Source organism: Rhipicephalus microplus, chromosome 3 (assembly GCF_043290135.1).
Source record: "Rhipicephalus microplus isolate Deutch F79 chromosome 3, USDA_Rmic, whole genome shotgun sequence".
NCBI lineage: Eukaryota > Metazoa > Arthropoda > Arachnida > Ixodida > Ixodidae > Rhipicephalus > Rhipicephalus microplus.
In genome coordinates, this window is record NC_134702.1 from 121,241,178 (window position 1) to 121,261,268 (window position 20,091).

The following is a 20,091-nucleotide window of genomic DNA, read 5'->3' on the forward strand; positions in this document are numbered from 1 at the left end:
ATTCAAAGGTAGAGCGAGCTACTGACATGTATTTTGTGCGACGTAGTGACCACTTGACCTGAGAATAATACCGTTGCGAAGGCGAATCCCCAGTCGCATGCTCTGATCGAAGCATACGACAAACGCGAGCAGACGACGGCTTGCCCGACAGGCACAGCTTGTTATTGGTTGTGAAGCAATACCCTCTACATCAGCTCACTCCGTGACGTTGCCAAAACACTTCTTTCATCTGGTACGCCTGTCCTGTTCGTCATATCACCCCCCTCGCACATAAGAGAAATTTTTTTCACGCCGTGAAAATAGTGCAAGTACTTTCTAAGAGCTCTCTTACGTGCGGTGCAGTTGTCGAAAACAACATGGCGTCGTAAACAGCATATCGGTCGGTGCGACTTTCAGCAAATGCTTCTCGTACGAGTTACTTCAGCGTTTGACCGGATGTGTTGTGATAACAGCAGCTCTTTCAGTGCGTGTGAGCAGTGCGGAAAGCTGTGGCAGTGCAATGGTGTACGGTGAAGCGCAGCGAAGCCTGTGCGTCGGTGTGGTTATCAAGCGGGGATCGGCGTCGATGTATCGACGGCAACTAGCACTCGAGAAGCCTGCAATCTGTGTTTGTGTGCCGGTAACAGTTCGTTCGCTTGACTTTCCAGTCTCTCAGTTGGGTGCTGTGCGACATTTCGGATTGACAGCGTTTTGACACGTTACTTGAGTGACCCCAAGTACGTACGGAAACGTATGAAATACGCGCTCGGTTCTTGCTTCGCCACTAGTTAGCCCGTACGCTTCTATTTACTTGAGAGCAATGTACTGTTCGGTGGTGCTGTGTTGACGTTCCAAGACTTGTGAACAAGCTGTGCTCGTGTGACCGAAAATTGAAAAACAGCGTTGATAACTGTTTTGCCCGGTGAAGTTGTGGTGGGGCAGCTTGGCGCTTTTGTTTATTAAGTCGTCACTTCTCCTTTTTGTGATAACCATAGTCCTAGCGCTGTGATGTGATCAACCAAAACTGCGAGATGCTACATTCTGTTGTGGATCGTGTTACTTTGGAAGCGCGCCTAGACTGTTCTTCGGTAACAACTTGAGAGTTCTATGTGGCAGCGAGAGCCCGTGAACGTCCAGCTTCCCTTCGGCCCCCAGAAAAAGCAAAGATTTCACCAGTGCCTTGCTTTGGATGAAGTTGTAGGCCAATATCGCCTAACTACAGGTTTCCAAATTCGTATGGCCATCGTTTTTCATGGCAATAGAGCCTTGACAACAGCCGGTCATGGCCAGTTCTTACACTTTATCAATGGACGTGCACGCCTGGCCAGCCCTTCATTGCTGTCATTGGCAGCTTCCAGTCTGCAGATGCCCTTTGCCTGTTCGCCGTACTTGGTTCCTCATGACACCGACGGCTACTAAATGCTGCCATGGGTGAGTTCACCTTGCAGAACTAAATTTCACCGGTACTATAATTCACGCAGTTCTATAACTTGTGCAAGTTTTTAAGCCCATCAGATGTAATGTTTCTCTATGGTAAGTTGAAGCAAGAAATATATACTACTACTGTTATATACATACATATATTATGGAGCAAATACATAAAAAGTTTTTGTGATTTGATACAAGTGAGCTCTTGTTTGATTATGAGGTTGGGCCTATCGATTGACCACGTTTGATAGTTGGAAAGTAATGTGAATTTATTTTTCAGAAGCCAGGTTGCACTTAAAAAATTTATGTTATTTTGGAAAATTAGTTCTATAGACGATTACCACTGTGCTAGTACTATACTTCAGTAGGACATATATATTGCGGTACGTAAATTTTACATGAGGCTTCAGTTTATTTCAAAGTGATTATAGCAGATTTTGGTCACATTAACGAAGTGATAGCTTCCTCAAATAAGTATGAGAACTGAGTGCTTTAATGATTGTTTTTAAATATCTCGTTTTTGGCTCTTCACAGATCGCAGAGATTGGTTTGTTAAGGTCCTGTGATTCATCGGTTGAACATTCTGGCACATCAATCCTCATCATTACTTGGAGCACCTGTACAAAAATAGGAAGGACGCGTTCTCCCTAACTATGCAAGCCTATGTCACTGCTGGGACTGTTATCATTCAGCGGATGGAGCGTGGAAGCATGCATGGCAGCCTCATCTGGAAGGACTGCGATCTGCTTGGGAGCTTCGAGCGCACAAAACTGCCTAACGGCTGGCTGCAAGGTTACTTTTTCTTTAATACATACGATTACGTGAACACCACTTACTGTGCACAAATTAAAAACCCAAGCATGGTTGCTTTCAGTGGATACCTGTAATATTCTTACACATAATTCTTATTCAACATTTATAGAACTAAATCGCAAGATAATTGAGAATGTTGAAAGCTGAAAGCCTGCAGCTTATGAATGAAACTCCAATAATCTGAGGCTCAAAAGCTTGTGCTTTGAAACGAGCACAAATACTTTGATTCCTTATTGAGCTCTCGAGCTTGTGACTCCCTCTGTGGATCAAGTGCTCTGGAAGGAAATAGCAAGTGGGTGAAAATTGCCTGGCTGTTCACAACTTGTAAGGAGAAAGACCTATTGAAGAAGCTTCAGATGACATAGGGCCAGTAACTGCATCTTTTACCTAATGTAGCTTTTTCTCTCTCAGTGCTGTTGCTTATGTTTCAGTTGAACATGTTCACCACGATTGCATAGTGATATATATTTTTCTACAAATTGTACCTGACCTAAGTATGCATTGTTGATCTCTAAAGGTGACGTTCAGTGTGTTTCAAAGCCATGGCTTCTCATTTCTCTGTCTGTGGCTAGCCTATTTCAGCAGCAGAGCGATGCAGCTAGCACACATGCAATCCAAGTCATGGAGCGCTCCTTTGGTGTTCTGTGCAGGACGCAGCATATCCATCCGGCAAGACACTGGTATCAACAATAATGGTGAGTGTTTTAGCACCTGTAGGAGCCCGTTGTGTTTGTTGCGTATGATTATTTCCCCTGATGAAGTGCATTTCTGAAAGGTTTTCTTCATTTAGAATAATAGATGTCAGCAACAAGCGCACTCATAATCCACAAGTTCTTTGTGTCTTCTAGACTGCCCATTTGCTCCTATACGCAGTACGGTGCGCTGGCTATGTTAGACAGCCTTAAAGTTAGGAACATTGGCTGTTGCGTTGTAATGCAGTCTAACTTGTATTTCTTAGTGAACTTATTTGTGGTCTGCTCCTCGCACCTAGTGTAAAAGTCAAAATAGAAGAAACCTTATTGGCTTTTTATGTCTGGCAGAAGTTTCATGCCTTCATCTATAACATTGTAGTTTTGCTCTTGTATCATATTAAATATATTTTCAGTCTTCACTGTTTGTGTGTGTGTTGAGGCTTGTCATTGGCTTCTGAAAATACAACAATATCTGTAAATATGAGCACATAATTGACAACTATACACTCTTGCACGTAGCACGGTTGTAACAATGATCTGTATTTTTCTAAGTTCCAGAAGTAACAAGGGGTTTGGTGCTCCACGGTCATGTACAGTGTATCAAGAACAGAGCACAGAAGACCAACAAGTATAAAGGGACTGCCAGTGACTGTTCTCCTGCTCAAAGTTTACAACAGCAGAAAGAGCACATTGTGATGTCAGGAGCAGCTGCTGCTTAACTTCTTAGCAGTGCATTATTCAGCAGTTCAATTGCTTGCATTCAAAATTATTTAAATTTTGCATGGAAGATACCAAACTATGACACTAATCTAAAGGCTGCTGTAGTGTTAGTGGGCAAATATTTTTGAGCTGAAGTTTTTAACATGTGTGTTAAGTGCCTGCGTGCCTCTACATTTACATGCCAGAAATCACAGCATACATGGTCGCCAATGGTAACTGTGTCTGCATTCTTTGTAGTACAAGAAGTAAAGCCATGGATGCAGTAATCATGTACTTAGTCGATGTAATCCTTCAGTGTACACTCATTTGTATAGCACCAATGATGCCATGAGTGTATAAGCTCTGGGAAGTGAATCTATGTGGATTATTTTATTTGGAAGGAAGTAGATCATCACTACTCCTAGTATATATTAACAGAAGATTTTAGTGCTTGGGTATTATCCCACTGCCTGTCCGTCCTTCAACAGTCTACTTATCTACTGTGTAAGTGTAACTTTTTAAATGTATACTTTGCTCGGATAGGTTTGTTCATAATGTAATGCAAGTGACTTATCATCTATGCAGCTCTACCTAGACTAGAAATAAAAGTACTTATTTTTATATGTAGCTATACTATGCATTCACTTGTGTTTTTCTAGGTGCCTGTACAATTGTTTAGCCCTACAAAAGTGCTGGTATACTCTAATATTGAATCTGGCATCTTAAAATAGTTTGTTAGTGGAAGTAAGAATGTGTTTACAATCAATATTACTAGCCTCAGATGAACTGTGAAAACTCTGTGGAAATTTATTTACATTTTTTGAACTTTGTGAAGGCAAATGTTGTTATGTTCTTTTATTGTGGTCCCTGTTTCATGCAAATGACACATAATTACTTTGCAGTGGCATAGTATTAGTTGTTATTTTACACATATGCGCTGAGCAACATCGCAGTTGAGGCCAGCAGCAAGACATACATGCAGTGCACTGGAGCATCACCTCACATAGTGTACAGTCTTTGCCCACCAGTAAATTCAATATTTTTCAAGCAGACTAATAGACAGCTGTATGGGAACTGTGTTGATGTGCAAACTTTGAAGTCTTCTTGAGGAATGTTTTTCATCATTTTTGTCCAAGTGAAGTAGCTACCCAAGGCCACATCTGGTGGGAATGGGGTGGTTTCCTCTCTCCAAAAGCACTCTTACCAGCTGCCTCAATGTTAGCATGGGGTGAATTCACGAACTAGAAAAATAATTGGTCTTTGTTTTCTTGGCCGAAAGAGTCGCTTCCACCGTTGAGCCACCACGACGCGCCAGAATAGAAACTTTTAGCTAAATAAAGTTGATTCTACTTTTGAAAAGTGTTTTGTGGAAACGAAATGGCACCTATAGCTGTCAATATAAACACTGTTTGCACCAAGGAGCTTAGTAGCTTATAATTGTATTATTCATGTTTTGTCTAGAATTTACTCGTGCTGTGCCAACTTTCAGCCCAAGTGTCCTAACATGCTTTGTTAGTTGGTTGTGAATGAGCCAAGCTATGTAAATAAACAGAGTGATATCGCAGACATGTACAAAATATTGATGCAAAGCCCGTTTCTTTAGCATGACATTGTCAAGGGCTTTATTCTTGTGTTTTTTATAAAAACTGCTCGTCACTGGGCAGCAGCAGAAAACTATGCATCAAGCTTTTGCGAGATAATTCGAGAAACACCGTGTTCAGACATAACTGTGCCGGTGGATATCTCTCGTAAGTTACTTTCTGTAGTACATTCAAAATGAGTGTATTAGAATTGTTGTTTTATAGCCATTCATTTTAATATTTACACATGAGTGTGTGTATGTATGTATGTATGGGTGTACATATGTATATGTGTGTGTGCGTATATGTATGTATGTATGTATGTATGTATGTATGTATGTATGTATGTATGTATGTATGTATGTATGTATGTATGTATGTATGTATGTATGTATGTATGTATGTATGTATGTATGTATGTATGTATGTATGTATGTATGTATGTATGTATGTATGTATGTATGTATTGTATGTATGTATGTATGTATGTATGTATGTATGTATGTATGTATGTATGTATCTTTTAAATGAGAATCCGTTTATCATTGGTGAGTAAGTTTGGTAATGATTTGGCTGAATTTGTTTCTAGTTATTTCTCTTTTGAGCCATTATACATTTCAATTTGTTTTGTACTGCATAAAAATAAATGTAACCTTACACAAAATATGTGTGTTCGAAGAAGTTTCATTTCCCAACCTACAGTCATGGGCAAGAAATTGGGTAAAATGGAACGAACCTGCGAAGATTACTTTCGAGCATAGCTACTCTACATGGCATATCTCGTACACATTGCGTTGGTTGAATATGTCGATTTCAACCTTTCAATTTTAATCAGAATAAGCAAGCTATCACCCGTGCTTGTATATGTGTGTGATATTTATGCATACTGTGATACCGGTTCGCAATTACAATTAAGGTCACAAACCTAGTCAAGCTGAATACACGAATTTTGTTCATGCACCTTTCATCTGCACAGGAACTGTTATTAATAAAAAATAAACTTCAGTTTAGAAATTTATTCTAGTAACCAAAAGCAGGGTATCTCTTTATCACACAAATCAAATTGCCATTGTTCTGTTCCATTCTGGACAATAGGGGACCCTCTCAGCAGAACTCGATTACCTGCTATAGTTCATTTTAACGATTGACAGCGACATTACACTGAAGCGTGCAGCATGACAAATAGCGGGAGAGAAGACACAAACTAATCACTCTGTTTGCGTCAGCTCTAACTGTCCGTGCTCTTTGATCTTGCTGCATGTGATGATGCCCACCAAATTAGCACGAAAGCGTGTCCCTACAAAGGCAGTCAACTTGGCTGCAAGCAGTTAGCTCACTGCATGTGTAGATTTTCTTCAAAACACCGTGAAGACTGATTGCTGGTCGAATATCCAAAGACGTGAAAAGTAATATACCAGGTATGATATTGGTATTTCAGCACCGGACACTTTTGCGATAAGAGAGGATGGAGGAGAAAATTATGAACCCTCAATTGTTTAATTTTTGAAGGAGCACAGTACAGCGCTTTTGGGTCAAAAGGGGAGTGAAAGAAGCAAGTGCGAAAGCCTACTTCTCGAAAACTTAGTGCCCGCCACCACGCATAATGTCAGGCCGGGCAACCTCTTGAAAAAAAAAGTGCTCAGTGATTCTGCGAATCGAACCAAGTACCTCCTAGATTGTAGTAGAGCGCTGTAACCGCTCGTCCACTGCAGCACTGCTTGTGTTCGCCCTATTGCTGATATATCGTCATTCCTTCGAATGAAGCCAAATGCAAAAACGTCCCGTGAAACTTTGTCAAAAATAGAAAAAATAGTTAGAATTCGTTTTCCCAAGGTTACTAGAAGATAGAAACCGCCACGTGTGACTGTATAACCGTGCGCTATTTATTCTTGTACATTACTGTCATTATGTTGGGATAGCCGGCTCTAACGTACGCTACCTTCTCATAGTTTGCCAAATATAGATAAGAAAATAAAAATATATATCGGCCTGTGACAACGCTAATCAACTATTATGAGTTCACTGTCACTTTCACTAGATGAATGCTCAGTTTGCTTCCATTATTGTTATTTAGGAAAGTTTTGGCTCATTAACTCAACTCTCTTAATTAGCATTGATTCTCACACCTAAGGACAGTCACACATCATCTCGCTTTCTGAGTGGCTGTCACTCCCATATAACGCGTACTCCACTTTTTTATGCTCTTCGAGCATCTGACCCTGCTTTGCGGAGACATTCCCTGACGTCTGCTGGGCCAGGAAATTGTCTTTATTATCTATCAATTTTAAGCTTTCGCGAAGCCGAAACGAGAGTCTCTTTCTCTCTCTCTTTTCATCCTTTTCGCACGTGTGATAACGTCTCTCGACCTCAAGACTCGTATACACATCCCTTGCTTCGTTTGCGCACTCAAACAACGCTGGGCGAAATATTTGCACCGTGTTTTGTGAAAAGCATTAGCACTGAGACACCTGCCGACGAGTCTCCCTCATTTTACGTAGACATATACCTAAGTGTAAGCGTATGCGCGTTCTCGCATTCCGGCTTTATAAAAACGCTGCGGTGCATGGAACCAGCGAAATTGCGCTCACAATTTCATTTGATTACTGCTGTTATCTATTTCCGCACAATTCGTCTGCAGGCACCAAAGTCGCTCATGTGTCTTGTAATAAGAATATTGTAACAAAGGCTACCTTTGACTATAGGTACAAAACACCCTTACGTTCACCACTATACCGTGCTAGATCGCACCGAATTAGTTAAGTAGCAGCGCAGCTTCAATGAAATGTAAGGTAGCTGGTCGCGTTAAATAGGGGAAGACATTAGAGGCACATTTTCAAACATTGCATGCATCGATTTATGTGTGGTTTCATTTGTGTGGTCTGGAGTGTTGTTTACTTGTACTTGGCGAGATAGTGCATGAATTGCTCGGTGGCTTAAGGCCACCGAGCAATTATTTTTTTAGCTACAGTCGTTCAATAAAGGCGAGTGCTTGGCTTTGCACAGCCCACCAAAACGTCTATTACAACGTACGCGGCATCCCGTAAGCGCTGTAGCAGACGCTCGCGGAACTGAAACTTAGATGCAGCAAATCATTGGCTATCATCGTATACTCTCGATGCTAGACGCTTTGCGTGCTACCTTGATATTATCGGCACACACTTCTTTCTTTCCTTGTCGTTTCATCGGCTATCGTGTGTTCTCCTTGCCCTCTTAAGTGCCGAATAAGTTAAATTCATACCCGCGCTATAGTAATCCCTCCAGATAAGAGAACTTTTGGCTAAGAAAATGCGTAGCAAAAGAGAAAGCTTTGTGAATTCGGCCCCAGTTGTTCAACATGGATATTGCGACCTTTTAGAATAATCTGGAGGTCTGCAGACTGTGCTGCAAGCGCAATATGCAATTCTTTCATCCATTTCATTCAATTATTTGTTAGTGAATTATTTCTACACCGTCTAAAGCAATTCAATATAATGTAGCACTTAAGGTAAAAACGAGAAAAACTTGCTGGGTGCCCCATGCTTTTACTTAAGGCGGCTCTACGGGAAACAAAATCCTGATTTTCTTCACAACTAAATTTCTAGACACATCATACTACAGGTATTCTTAACCTTCTCTCCATTTTTCTCTTCTCCTTAAGCCAACAATTCAAATATCTTTATAATATATTCGCTCCATTATTTATTCCGAACTCTGTCTTAAAAATGATGCGCGTAGTAATCGGCTTTCTACACACACCATACACCCCACCAGTGCCTTACTTTGGTTGTAAAAGCTGACCAGCCAAGGGCATTCTCATCAAAACTTCAGTGGAACTCAGACTATGAAGTTTTAAGAAATTTTGTCCTCCGCACTTGGGTGCAGTTATAGAGGAATGAAAAATGTCCATCCTATTGCATCTAACGAGTGTTGTGTCAGTTTGACGGCCAAGGCGTGACATAGGAATCCCAAATTAACAAATCTTTGGGATCATGAATAACTTTTCATTGCATATCTACAATTAGGGCTGTGCTCTTACAAGTAATTTGTCTATACTGACCTCGACGCAGAATATATCACCAAGTACTACTCCGCCCAACCAGGTTCTTTTACAGATAAATCTATCATTCACTGAACATATTTTGACCTTGTTATTACTTCTAATCTTCAACGCTCTATTTATATTCACCGCTTTTACTGCTTCCATTCTTTTGTACTCTTAAAAAGTAGTAAGCTGGTATTCATAGTGGCCCACATGCTTCTGGGCGTCCTTCAGCACTCTCCGGAGCGTATTGATCAGTATAAGAAACCAACAAAATAAAAAACACAGGAACTATCCGCAACAAACAAAATTTGGCGGCATATCCATGGAGTGAATGATGGTGTGTGGGGCGAAGCATTCGTCCGTCCATTTGTTCTTGCTTCCGTTAGTCCAGGCATCCGTCTGTGTGACCGTCCATGCGTCCATCCGCCTGTCCGTGCTCTCGTCTGTTCGTGCGTCCGTCCCTGCGTTCTTCCATGCAACCGCCCCTGCGTCTGTTCATGCATTCATCCATGCATCTGTCTATGTTTCCGTTCGTCCATCTATTCAACAATTCAAGTACCACCAACTCGCATCTTTTCATCATATATTTCCCGTATAGAAGCACCGCCATCCAGCGGACATTCCAAGGACTAAACGAGAGGTGGCACACGCACACTTTCTTACGGCTTGCGCTTCGGGTCTACTTCCCACCTTCAACCACCTCGAGTTCATGGTATCTACTAGTTCACTGCATTCACGGCACTGCGGCCCAACGCTTGCTAAACCTTTTTCTGAAACCAAGGAGGTTACGCCAAGCGAGTATAACGTAGCAGCCTTTTCCTGTCAGATAGTGCTCAATGTGCATGCCAATGGCTGCTAATGGGAATTGAGACGCTGGAGAATTCGGCTTTTACTTTCTTACGGCTTGGGATTCCCTTCTACTTCCCACCTTTAACCACCTCGAGTTAATTCATGGTATATACTAGTTCATTGTATTCATGGCACTGCGGCTCAACGCTCGCTAAACCTTTCTAAAACTAAGGTGGTTACGCCCAGCGAGTATAACGTAGCAACCCTTTTTTGCCAGATAGTGCTCAATGTACATGCCAATGGCTGCTAATGGGAATTGCAGCGTGCGCGTTAACTAAAAGCCGAATGCCCCTGTCTCTCATTCCCCATTAAAAGCCATTGGCATGTATATTGAGCACTATTTTTATTGTTCAACAACGCACAGAGAAAATCTCTCACCTGCACCACCTGGGAGGTCAAAATGATATACTTGTTACATACTACAATGGCTACGAGGGATGAACGGGTGCCGCTATAAGGAGCTTTGCCCCTAAAAAAATGAAGAAAGCGTCAGACAATCCCGGGATGTTATCGCCTAGAACAGCCCAGGATCAGATTCTGCAACTTCCCCGAAAAACTGAAGGAAATCGAAAAAATAAAGTTTTGAAAAACCAAGACACCCGAAGTCGGTAACTCTAGAAGAAATCTTTTTTTTCCTTCTTTAGGGGCGAAGCGCTTTGGGTTGTAGGCGCGTCCCCCGTCGGCGTAGTAGCCACCACTAGTACTTAGAGCGCTGACGAGATGACACTGTGGTTCTCGCACCAGTAAAATTTTGATTGCTCACTAGATGGTGCTGCGGCAATCAAACCACTCATATGCGTGCTCTCGTGTGATAGAAGGCCGCGTTCGCTCTTGCGTTGAGATGCGTTCGCTATGGGCGCGCTTCCTATTTCGCCGGCAGCCTCTGCTCTTCAAGTATGAGCGAGGAAGACAACGCGGCAGAAGTGATGGCTCTAATAACGGCTGCAGCGAGTGCTCGCCATCCTTACATGATGTTCGACTGCGTAAGATTTCCAGTGGATTCATGGTTTATCGTAGTGCCTCCAGAGCTTTGCCGTTTTATGATAGGTCAATCGGTTGATATCCCGTGATTTTAAATCATTTTGTTATTTACCTTTTTCCTTTCGTTTTCTTAAGCTATGTACCCTTTCCTTCCTCTTTTTTTCATGAAGGAAATTCCTTGTTGGCATCTGTCCTATTCCAGTATTTTTTATTGATTTGAGCCGATTATACTTGTAGTTAGGACCAGGGTACTTTCGTTTCCTTTCTGTACATTTGCCTTGCAAAAAACCTATCTTTTTATTAAACTTTATCTACCAAGAAAGTGTTTGATTCCTTCAACTCCTCCGTTCGTTAGGCAATGAGTGTCATATGCTGCCATTAATGCAAAACATTTTGAATTACGTAGTCTGAAGTACCGCGTACTCAGCCATATTCGAAAAAAACTATTTCTTTTCATCGCACTCAGTACTTTAACACTAAAATAAATGATAGTTTTAATTTCCTCATCACAATTATAGTATTCACCACTATAATTATACAGCTATGACAAGCGCTTACGTAACGCATAAGCTTAAATATGCAGTAATAAATATTTACCATTGTTTTGACTGTGTACCTCGTCTCACCACTGTTCGCATTATGGTAGACAAAATTGAGAACTTTTGCCACTCCTCTTCTTATAATGTTTGTATTTGTGTTTTTGTTCTTTAGGGTCTTTGAACTATGCACCGGCATGACATAGAAAAAAAAAACTGCTTCCGCTCATCGCCCTACTGAAAAGGGACAGCATCTCTATGAAGTCATTCATGACAAGTTGGAGAAGCTGAGGGTATTGCATCGGAAGTTAATCATACTTTATCCGAGCATTGCCCTATATACCGTAAACAACATGAAACAAAGTGTATATAGAGAGGTAAACTTATTTCGACCTTCAGTCGTCTTAGTTAATTCTAAGCGGATTTAGAAAATTGGAAAAGTGAAGGATATGCATCGAAATAAAATTGTTTGAAAATGTAGTGCTCGACGTGAGCTCTCGTGTTGCAGGTTTTTTTGAGGAGGATCTAAATCTGTGCATTATTTAGTTCAGATAAGTTCAGAAAAGTTGATTTCGCTCTTCGCGATGAAATTTTCCTTCGGGAACCACGAGTATAACTGATGAGCGCGTACGTTAAAGTATATTTTAAAACTTTTTTGTGTCCCACGTATGTTTCGAGTTCACCAATGGTTCCATACTGTACGATAACGAAAAACAAGGCTACGTCGAAAGCAGGTTTGCCCCTTAGGAAAATGTGGCCTATTTCAGGCTTGAAACTATATAACACTTCACACAAAACCATATGGCTTCACAAGCTGAAGTTTTAGAAAAGTGCATTCGTGAGCGTAAGTCGGAATACTCCGGAAATAACACTTACGTTCTACCTTGAGCGGAAAGTTCTGTTTAGGACGTGTCTGACTTATGACGGTAAAAACAAAAAATCTGCAAATTGTGACCAGTACCTGACTGGAAGTAGTGGTTGGCGATTGCCACCTTCATCACCTTCTTGGCGTGTTCATAGCAAGCGTCACTCGCACTCCTGCCTCTCAGAAACCAGGTTTGGTGTGTGAATGCGAACAGCTGCCTGTAGAATGTCCACGCAATGAGGAATTGCAGGCTTTTCTTACCAACATGCTTGCTCTCGAAAAGTTTGGCGATGATTGTACCGACATCTTGTTCCTAATGAACTACATCTTCTTTCATGTAGATGTTATCGTGTACTTGCGAAGGAGGGCGTCCCAATCATCTGGTAAGAATTGAGAAACAAGGATGAGAAGAAAATAGTCCAGTCAGAGTTCTCTCATATATGCACACTTTTTATAACTATGTGTCACTTAGAGGACGCGAGAGCAACCATTGGACGAGAGCAACCATTGGAGAGTGACGCCAGTAGCCTAGTCACCGAAAGTCCCAATCGTCATACTGCCCAGCAAAAACAAACAGCAAATGCGCACCTCACGTGCCCAGGTACAGTGAGGGGAGAGGGGCGTTTAGCGAAGTATTCATGAGAGAGCGCGGACATCTCGCACGAACAAAGCCTCCTTTTTTACGCATTTGATGGCGCATTGCAACATAGTAGCAGAGAAGCAATGAGCGAACCTTCCATGTGCACTGAAGTCAAATATTTCGGCAACTGCATTTATGCACGCTAATATAAACGAAAACGTGATAACTAAGTGTCCCGTAAATAAAACACTATAAAGACACCCGTTTTGAGCACAGTAATGATGCGTTATTTTGTTACTGTCTGCTTCTTGGGGGCTCAAAATATCCACTTTGTGAAACATAATGGAATTCTACCAGAGCTCCTTCCTCCAAACAAATGTGATTGATATTATGGCATTTTTTGAAGTTTATTCATGTGACACTCTTTGGGTGACACACAGATTTAGAATAAGCGAACGGAATTTGTGTGTCATCAGTTTCGACCATGGTAGTGAACTGTCCCTGGTATCCAGGATGTGCGCACATCTTCAACAGTTAACGTTGATCCACTTTGTAACACCTGCATAATAATCAGCATAGGTTCCAGCATTGCGCTTTGCAGAGTCAACATAAAGGAGTAATACTACAACATTTCAGCATACCAGTGCTGGTTCTAGTGGTGCGTACGTTAATAGCGTCGTCATTACGCTACTATAGACAACCACCACTTGTCTCATGTGCGCGTTTTCTACATACGAAACTGCGTACAAATGTTGTACAAGCGTTTACTGAACACTATAACGTTCCGCATCAAAACTTTATGCTTGTTTTAAATACTGCCACATAGCAACCATTCTTCAGCCATGCCATGCATAAAATCTACTTCTACGGAACGTTGGATTGGTCGAATATTATTCTTTCGTTTCAGTTAATTGAGGACGGCACGTAACACGCACGCTAAGGAAAAACAATCGCGCGCTTGTAGAAGGCAACTCCACATGTCGAAACATCGTCTCCAGCGGCATTCAACGTTCACGCATTCTCGTCTCTTCAAACTTCCGTCTTCTTTGAAGTTATACTTGTGCTAAATTTTGCCTCAATTTACACAAAAATTGGCAGTCAGTACATACATCCCCCCTCCTATTTGGACTCTATAAACGTTGTGCCTGCATAAAAGCGTTTTCTCAGCATTCTCATATTCATCTATTTTTGTTTTATTTCATAGAAACTATATGAACAGCCTCGGCTGGTTGTAATTATTGCCAAAGCTGCCGTCATGCACGGCGCGTATATATATATATATATATATATATATATATATATATATATATATATATATATATATATGTATATATATATATATATATATATATATATATATATATATATATATATATATATATATATGTGACAACTCAACAAAGAAAAAATGGCAGCATATCCCCGGGGTAAATGATGGAGAGTGGAGTGAAGAATGTGGCCGTCCATTCGTTCTTGCTTCCGTCCGTCCATGCATCAGTCTGTGTGACCGTCGGTGCGTCCATCCGCCCGATGTGCGTGCGTCTGTTCATGCACCGCACGTTTATCCATGCGTACATTCATCCGCCCGTGTAGCCATCCGTGCGTCCGCCCATGCATCTCTGTGTGCCCGTTCGTCCGTCATGTCAACACTCCAAGTACCACCATCTCGCATGTTTTCATCATGTATTCCGCATATAGAACCACCACTATCCAGCTGAAATTCCAGTGACTAAACGAGAGGTGGCACACGCACACTTTCTTACGGCTTGCGCTTCGTATCTACTTTCCACCTTCAACCACCTCGAGTTCATGGTATCTACTAGTTCACTGCATTCACGGCACTGCGGCCCAACGCTTGCTAAACCTTTTTCTGAAACCAAGGAGGTTACGCCAAGCGAGTATAACGTAGCAGCCTTTTCCTGTCAGATAGTGCTCAATGTGCATGCCAATGGCTGCTAATGGGAATTGAGACGCTGGAGAATTCGGCTTTTACTTTCTTACGGCTAGGGATTCCCTTCTACTTCCCACCTTTAACCACCTCGAGTTAATTCATGGTATATACTTGTTCACTGTAATCATGGCACTGTGGCTCAACGCTCGCTAAATCTTCTAAACCCAAGGAGGTTACGCCCAGCGAGTATAACGTAGTACCTTTTTATTTATTTATTTATTAGAATACCCTCAGGGCCCGTAGGGCATTACAGAGGGGGTGGGTACAACATTTTATAACACACAAGAAAAAGACTTTCTTGTCAGATAGTGCTGAATATTCAAGCCAATGGCTGCTAATGGGGAATCAGAGACAGGAGAATTTCGCTTTTAGTTAACGCGCATGCTGCGAATTTTTTTATTGTTCAACAACGCACAGGAGAAATCTCCCACCGGCACCACCTTTGCAGGTCAAAGCGTAAGACATATTACGTTCTACGACGAGGGACGAACGGGTGCCGCTTTAGGGAGCTTCGCCCCTAAAAAGCCGCCCGCACTCGGCCAATGCCACCTAGATAACTTCAGGCCTGCTGACTGTGTCTGCCAAGGGCTCTGACGTCACTCCTTTCGACTGGTGTGTTTCACTCCACAGACGTGCCTATGCTTGCTCTCGTCGCTCGACAGACATGGATTGACAAGCCCGACGAAGGTTTTCGTAGCATGCTGGTGTGTTTGTCGTCTTTTGTCGGCGACTCGAGAAGACCGTCTTTTTCTGTGTCTGTGAACTTCGGCAACTCCAGCGGTTGCCGATGGATGTATGGTAAAGCTTTATTTTGTCAGAAAGCAACTGCGGATGATTCCGTGTTAAATGGCCATCAACCAAAGATTGGCGGCGATCTGTGTGGCCCACTCCACGACCCTTAACTGGACGACTGGGTCTGAGCTGGTCAACACGGCCTCCCAGTGCTCAAGAGAGGGATCACGCATAATATCCACCGCGGCGGCACTATGCTAAATTCCCAAAATGTGTGATCATATGTTGCCACAGCCTAACACCATTTGCATTGCGCCTTTATCTCTTCCGGGTACATCTTGTTCAACACGTAAAGGTTGGGAAAAGATCGCGTCTGCAGTTTTCTCCAGACGCATTCCTGCGCCTTAGTCAACCGCTCGTGCGAGGGCGGATAAAACCTCCGCTCTAGTTTATAATGAATCGTAATGTCATGAAAGGACACCAGCCCATCTCTCGCGGACTTCCCCAGAACTGGCGGCTCACCTACCCGGCTGACAAAACCTCTGCCATTCAGGTGAGCTGCCTCATTCCCAGGGTCCCCAGAGTGTGCTGGTACCAAGACAATTTCAATTCTCTAATGTCTCGTCCCGTGGCCCCATGCAGAAATCGTGCGGTGGTCGCCGATAATATGCCCGTCGCCAGATTTTGGATAGCTGCCTTTGAATCACTCAGAATCAAATCCGACTGCGAATTAGTTATAGCTAGCGCTCTTGTCACTTCTGAAGTTTCTGAGGAGCGGGTTTTGACCAATCCAGAGGCGACCAAGCGTCCCCGCCTGTCCACCACCACAATCACAAAAGCGTCTCTGTCCTTATTCCCGCAACGTCTGTATAGACTGTCGCTTTGTACTCGCAGTACTTAACGTGTTAAGCTCTGGCTCTTGCCTGCCCGCGCTGCGTATGGTGAATCGGATGCATATTTTTGGGCAAAGGTTTTATGTACAGGGCCCTATGTAATTCTCGCCGCACCAAAATTTTAGTGTCCCCAGTGGGAGTCTCTGCTCCAGTGCCAATTCTTTCCAATATGATCCTGCCCGCTTTGGTCGTCGAAAGACTAGCGTGCTGCATCACCAGATGCGCCTGCCATAATTCATCCAGGGTGTTGTGTACCCCTAGTTTTAGCAGCCTTTCTGTAGGCGCGTTGTAAGGCAAACTAAGCGGTGCCTTGTAAGCTTGCCGGATTACAGCCTCGACCTTGCCTTTCTCTGCAGCCTCCGACTTCATGTAAGGTGTCGCATAAGTAATCCTGCTCAGCACAAACGCCTGTACCAGCTTACAGAGTTCTTTTTCTTTAATTCCGCTCTTACGGTTAGCGATTCTTCTGATTAGCCTGACAGTAGCATTGACCGTGGTCTTAAGTTTTTCAAGGGCCACCCTATTTTTCCTGTTAGTTTGCAGATATAGGCCAAGAATTCTAATTGTTTGAGCTTCAGTTGCCGGCCTATCCCCTACCTTTACTTTAAACGGCGGTGGTGGAATATAGTGTCTTGCATGTAGCCCTCTAAGTTTGTCCCGAACCACAAAGAGCTCGGACTTGGGCTGAGAGCATGAAAGTCCCGCCTCCCCTGCCAACTCTTCGACAATAATAACTGCCTGTCGTAGTGTTTCTTCTAGATGCGCGTCACTACCCCAGGTTACCCATAGAGTAATATCATCTGCATAAATTGTTCGTTTGAGTCCCGGTATCTCCTCCAGCCTCGGCGGTATTTTAATTAAGGCGAGGTTAAACAGGAACGGCGACAAAACTGAACACTGAGACGTCCTTTTGCCTCCCAACGCGAATGAGTCCAATTTGACATCTCCTATTGAAATTTCTGCCGTTCGGCCCTTCAAGAATGATCTGATGTTGAGGAATGTCCTGACCCCTGGGCCAATTTCCGATAGGTTATTAAATATTGCGTCATGCGAAACATTGTCAAAAGCTTTATTCAGGTCAAGCCCCAACACAGCTTTGGTGCCCGTGCCATGCCCGCAATCGACTTCATCATGTTTCAACTGTATCATGGCATCCTGTGCGGACAAATTGGCCCTGAAACCTATCATAGTTGGGGGAAAGATGGCCTCGTCCTCTGCATAATTCTGAAGCCTGTTGAGAACCACTTGCTCAATCAATTTGTCCCCGCATGATGTCAGCGATATGGGGCGCAGGTTTTCCAAGCAGAGTTTCTTGCCTGGCTTATGCATAAATATAATGCTACCATGCTTCCATTGTGCTGGGATCTCTCTGGCCACTCAATACTCATTTATCAAGTCAGTGATCGCCCCGACCGACTTGAAATCCTAGGTTTCTCAGCATTTTATTAGTAATCCCATCCGGACCTGCGGCAGACGTAGTACGCAGCTGCCCCATGGCAAACTCCACCTCTGCAATTTTTAACTCTTCATCTTGTTCTGAGTTTTCCACCCCTGAGTAGTGTGGTAAGCGACCATCTACACCATCAGTTATGTACCGATTCCGGAGTTCCTGTATAAACTCTCCAATTGTGCCTTCATATTGATGCATTAACCGAGTCATTTGTCCCCGTTGCGTCGATTTTGTTGCTGCCGTATCCAAAAGATGCCTTAACAACTGCCATGTCTTCTTGCATTCTGCGAAGGCCGCCATTATATTTTTGTTTCTTCCATTTTCTCAAGAGACTTACGTGTGCTTCCCACATGTGTAATAGTCTCGAGTCAGCGGTAAACTCCTGTTGCTCGATTGGCACTTCTACCGTGGTATTATTTACATCCTCCTTGAGCGCATCTACCCATGCATCCAGGTCATTAATTTTTCCGTTCACAGTGTCTGCTCTGTTTTTCCTAAATCTGTCCCAATCTGTAATTTTATGCCCCCTCACTTTCTCTTTATGCTTCGCAGCTCTAAACGTCGTGGAAAGGATATAGTGATCACTTCCTAGGCCTTGTCTCGTGTTGATCAACTTTGAATTACTGATGCCTCTAAAAAACGTAAGGTCTGGAAAGGTATCCGTGCTTATGCTGTGGCCTACCCTCGTATGATCTTGTGGACTGTTTGACAGCGTCCATCGATGATTCCGGGCAACTTGCCAAAGCCGATTGCCCTTTGGGCTGACTCGAATATAACCCCACTCCGGATGAGGTGCATTAAAATCTTCTACCACTATAAGCGGAGCGTGAACTGCTAACCGTTTAGTTTGAATCAGGAGTTGTGGCAAGCCCAATCCTTTATTTTTTTGCAAAACTATACACATTAAGTAAAAACAGACTCTTCTCATACTTTCCTTTAGGCAAAACTTCTAGCAGGACATAGTCTTCCCTGCTGCTATCTACAGAATGCTGAATGCCAGTGATGTTGCGATGGACTAGCACGGCTGTGAAGACGCTTTATACGCCCCTTGAGTCATTTCCTGGTGCTGTATATGCCTTAAATCCAGGTAATTTTACAGAACCCCTAGCCTCCTTAAGACTATTATGTCTGGTTTACTGTCCAGATTTTGTACGTGACACTGCAGGTTACCTCGCTTTTGATGAAAGCCCTTGCAGTTCCACTGCCAAACCTCAATTTGCTGGCGAGGCACCATGATGAGGCACCAGGTTGACTAATTGCACTTAGCCACCCACGAGAGGCAGTCTCACCTCCAATAGATTATGAAGCTGCTGAAACATGCCCATGACCTGAGTTTTGGAATCCCTAAATTGAGTGGAGAGCATGTCGAGACGCTCCTCTATTGTGTCTAATCTGGCTTTGATCTTTTTGACTCGAGCCTCCAACCTATTCTGTCTTTTCTCTTGTTTGCCTAATTTATCCGCAAGTGTAGTTACATCTGACTTAAGACTAGTGACCTTAAAAACAGGCTGTGGCACGTCTACTGGTGACGTTTCGGCTAATCATTTTGCGTTAGCTTCCTCATCCCCCGGCAGTGATCTCTTCACTGTCCCCCGATTCTCCACTTTCATAGCTGCACTCTCCTGTACGCGAGCAGATGCCTCTTACGTCACTTTCTGTAGGCCTTGCACTGCTGGTGCCTGTGTCCCTTGCCGTTGGTCGTTTCTAAGTGTGCGTTCCATCTCTGCAATTCTTTTCTCCATTCTTTAAATCAAATCTCCCTGTCGCTTAACCAGCGCTGCTAACTCACTCTCTCGAGCGGTTTCATTCTGGGAGGCCGTGCCTGACAAACTTACCTTTTTGTTGGTGTCGCGTGCGTAGCTGTTGGGACTGGATACTCGCCATCCATCTTGGCCGCCTCCGCGCCCTGGCAATTGCGGGAAGGAACTCGACGGGTCCCTGCTTTTGCTTGTGCCTTTTTACCCCTCAATGACCGCTCAGTGGCCCTCGAGGACCGCTCATTGCTGCCAGCTTCTCTCACTCTTTCGATGCTCTGCTGCCGG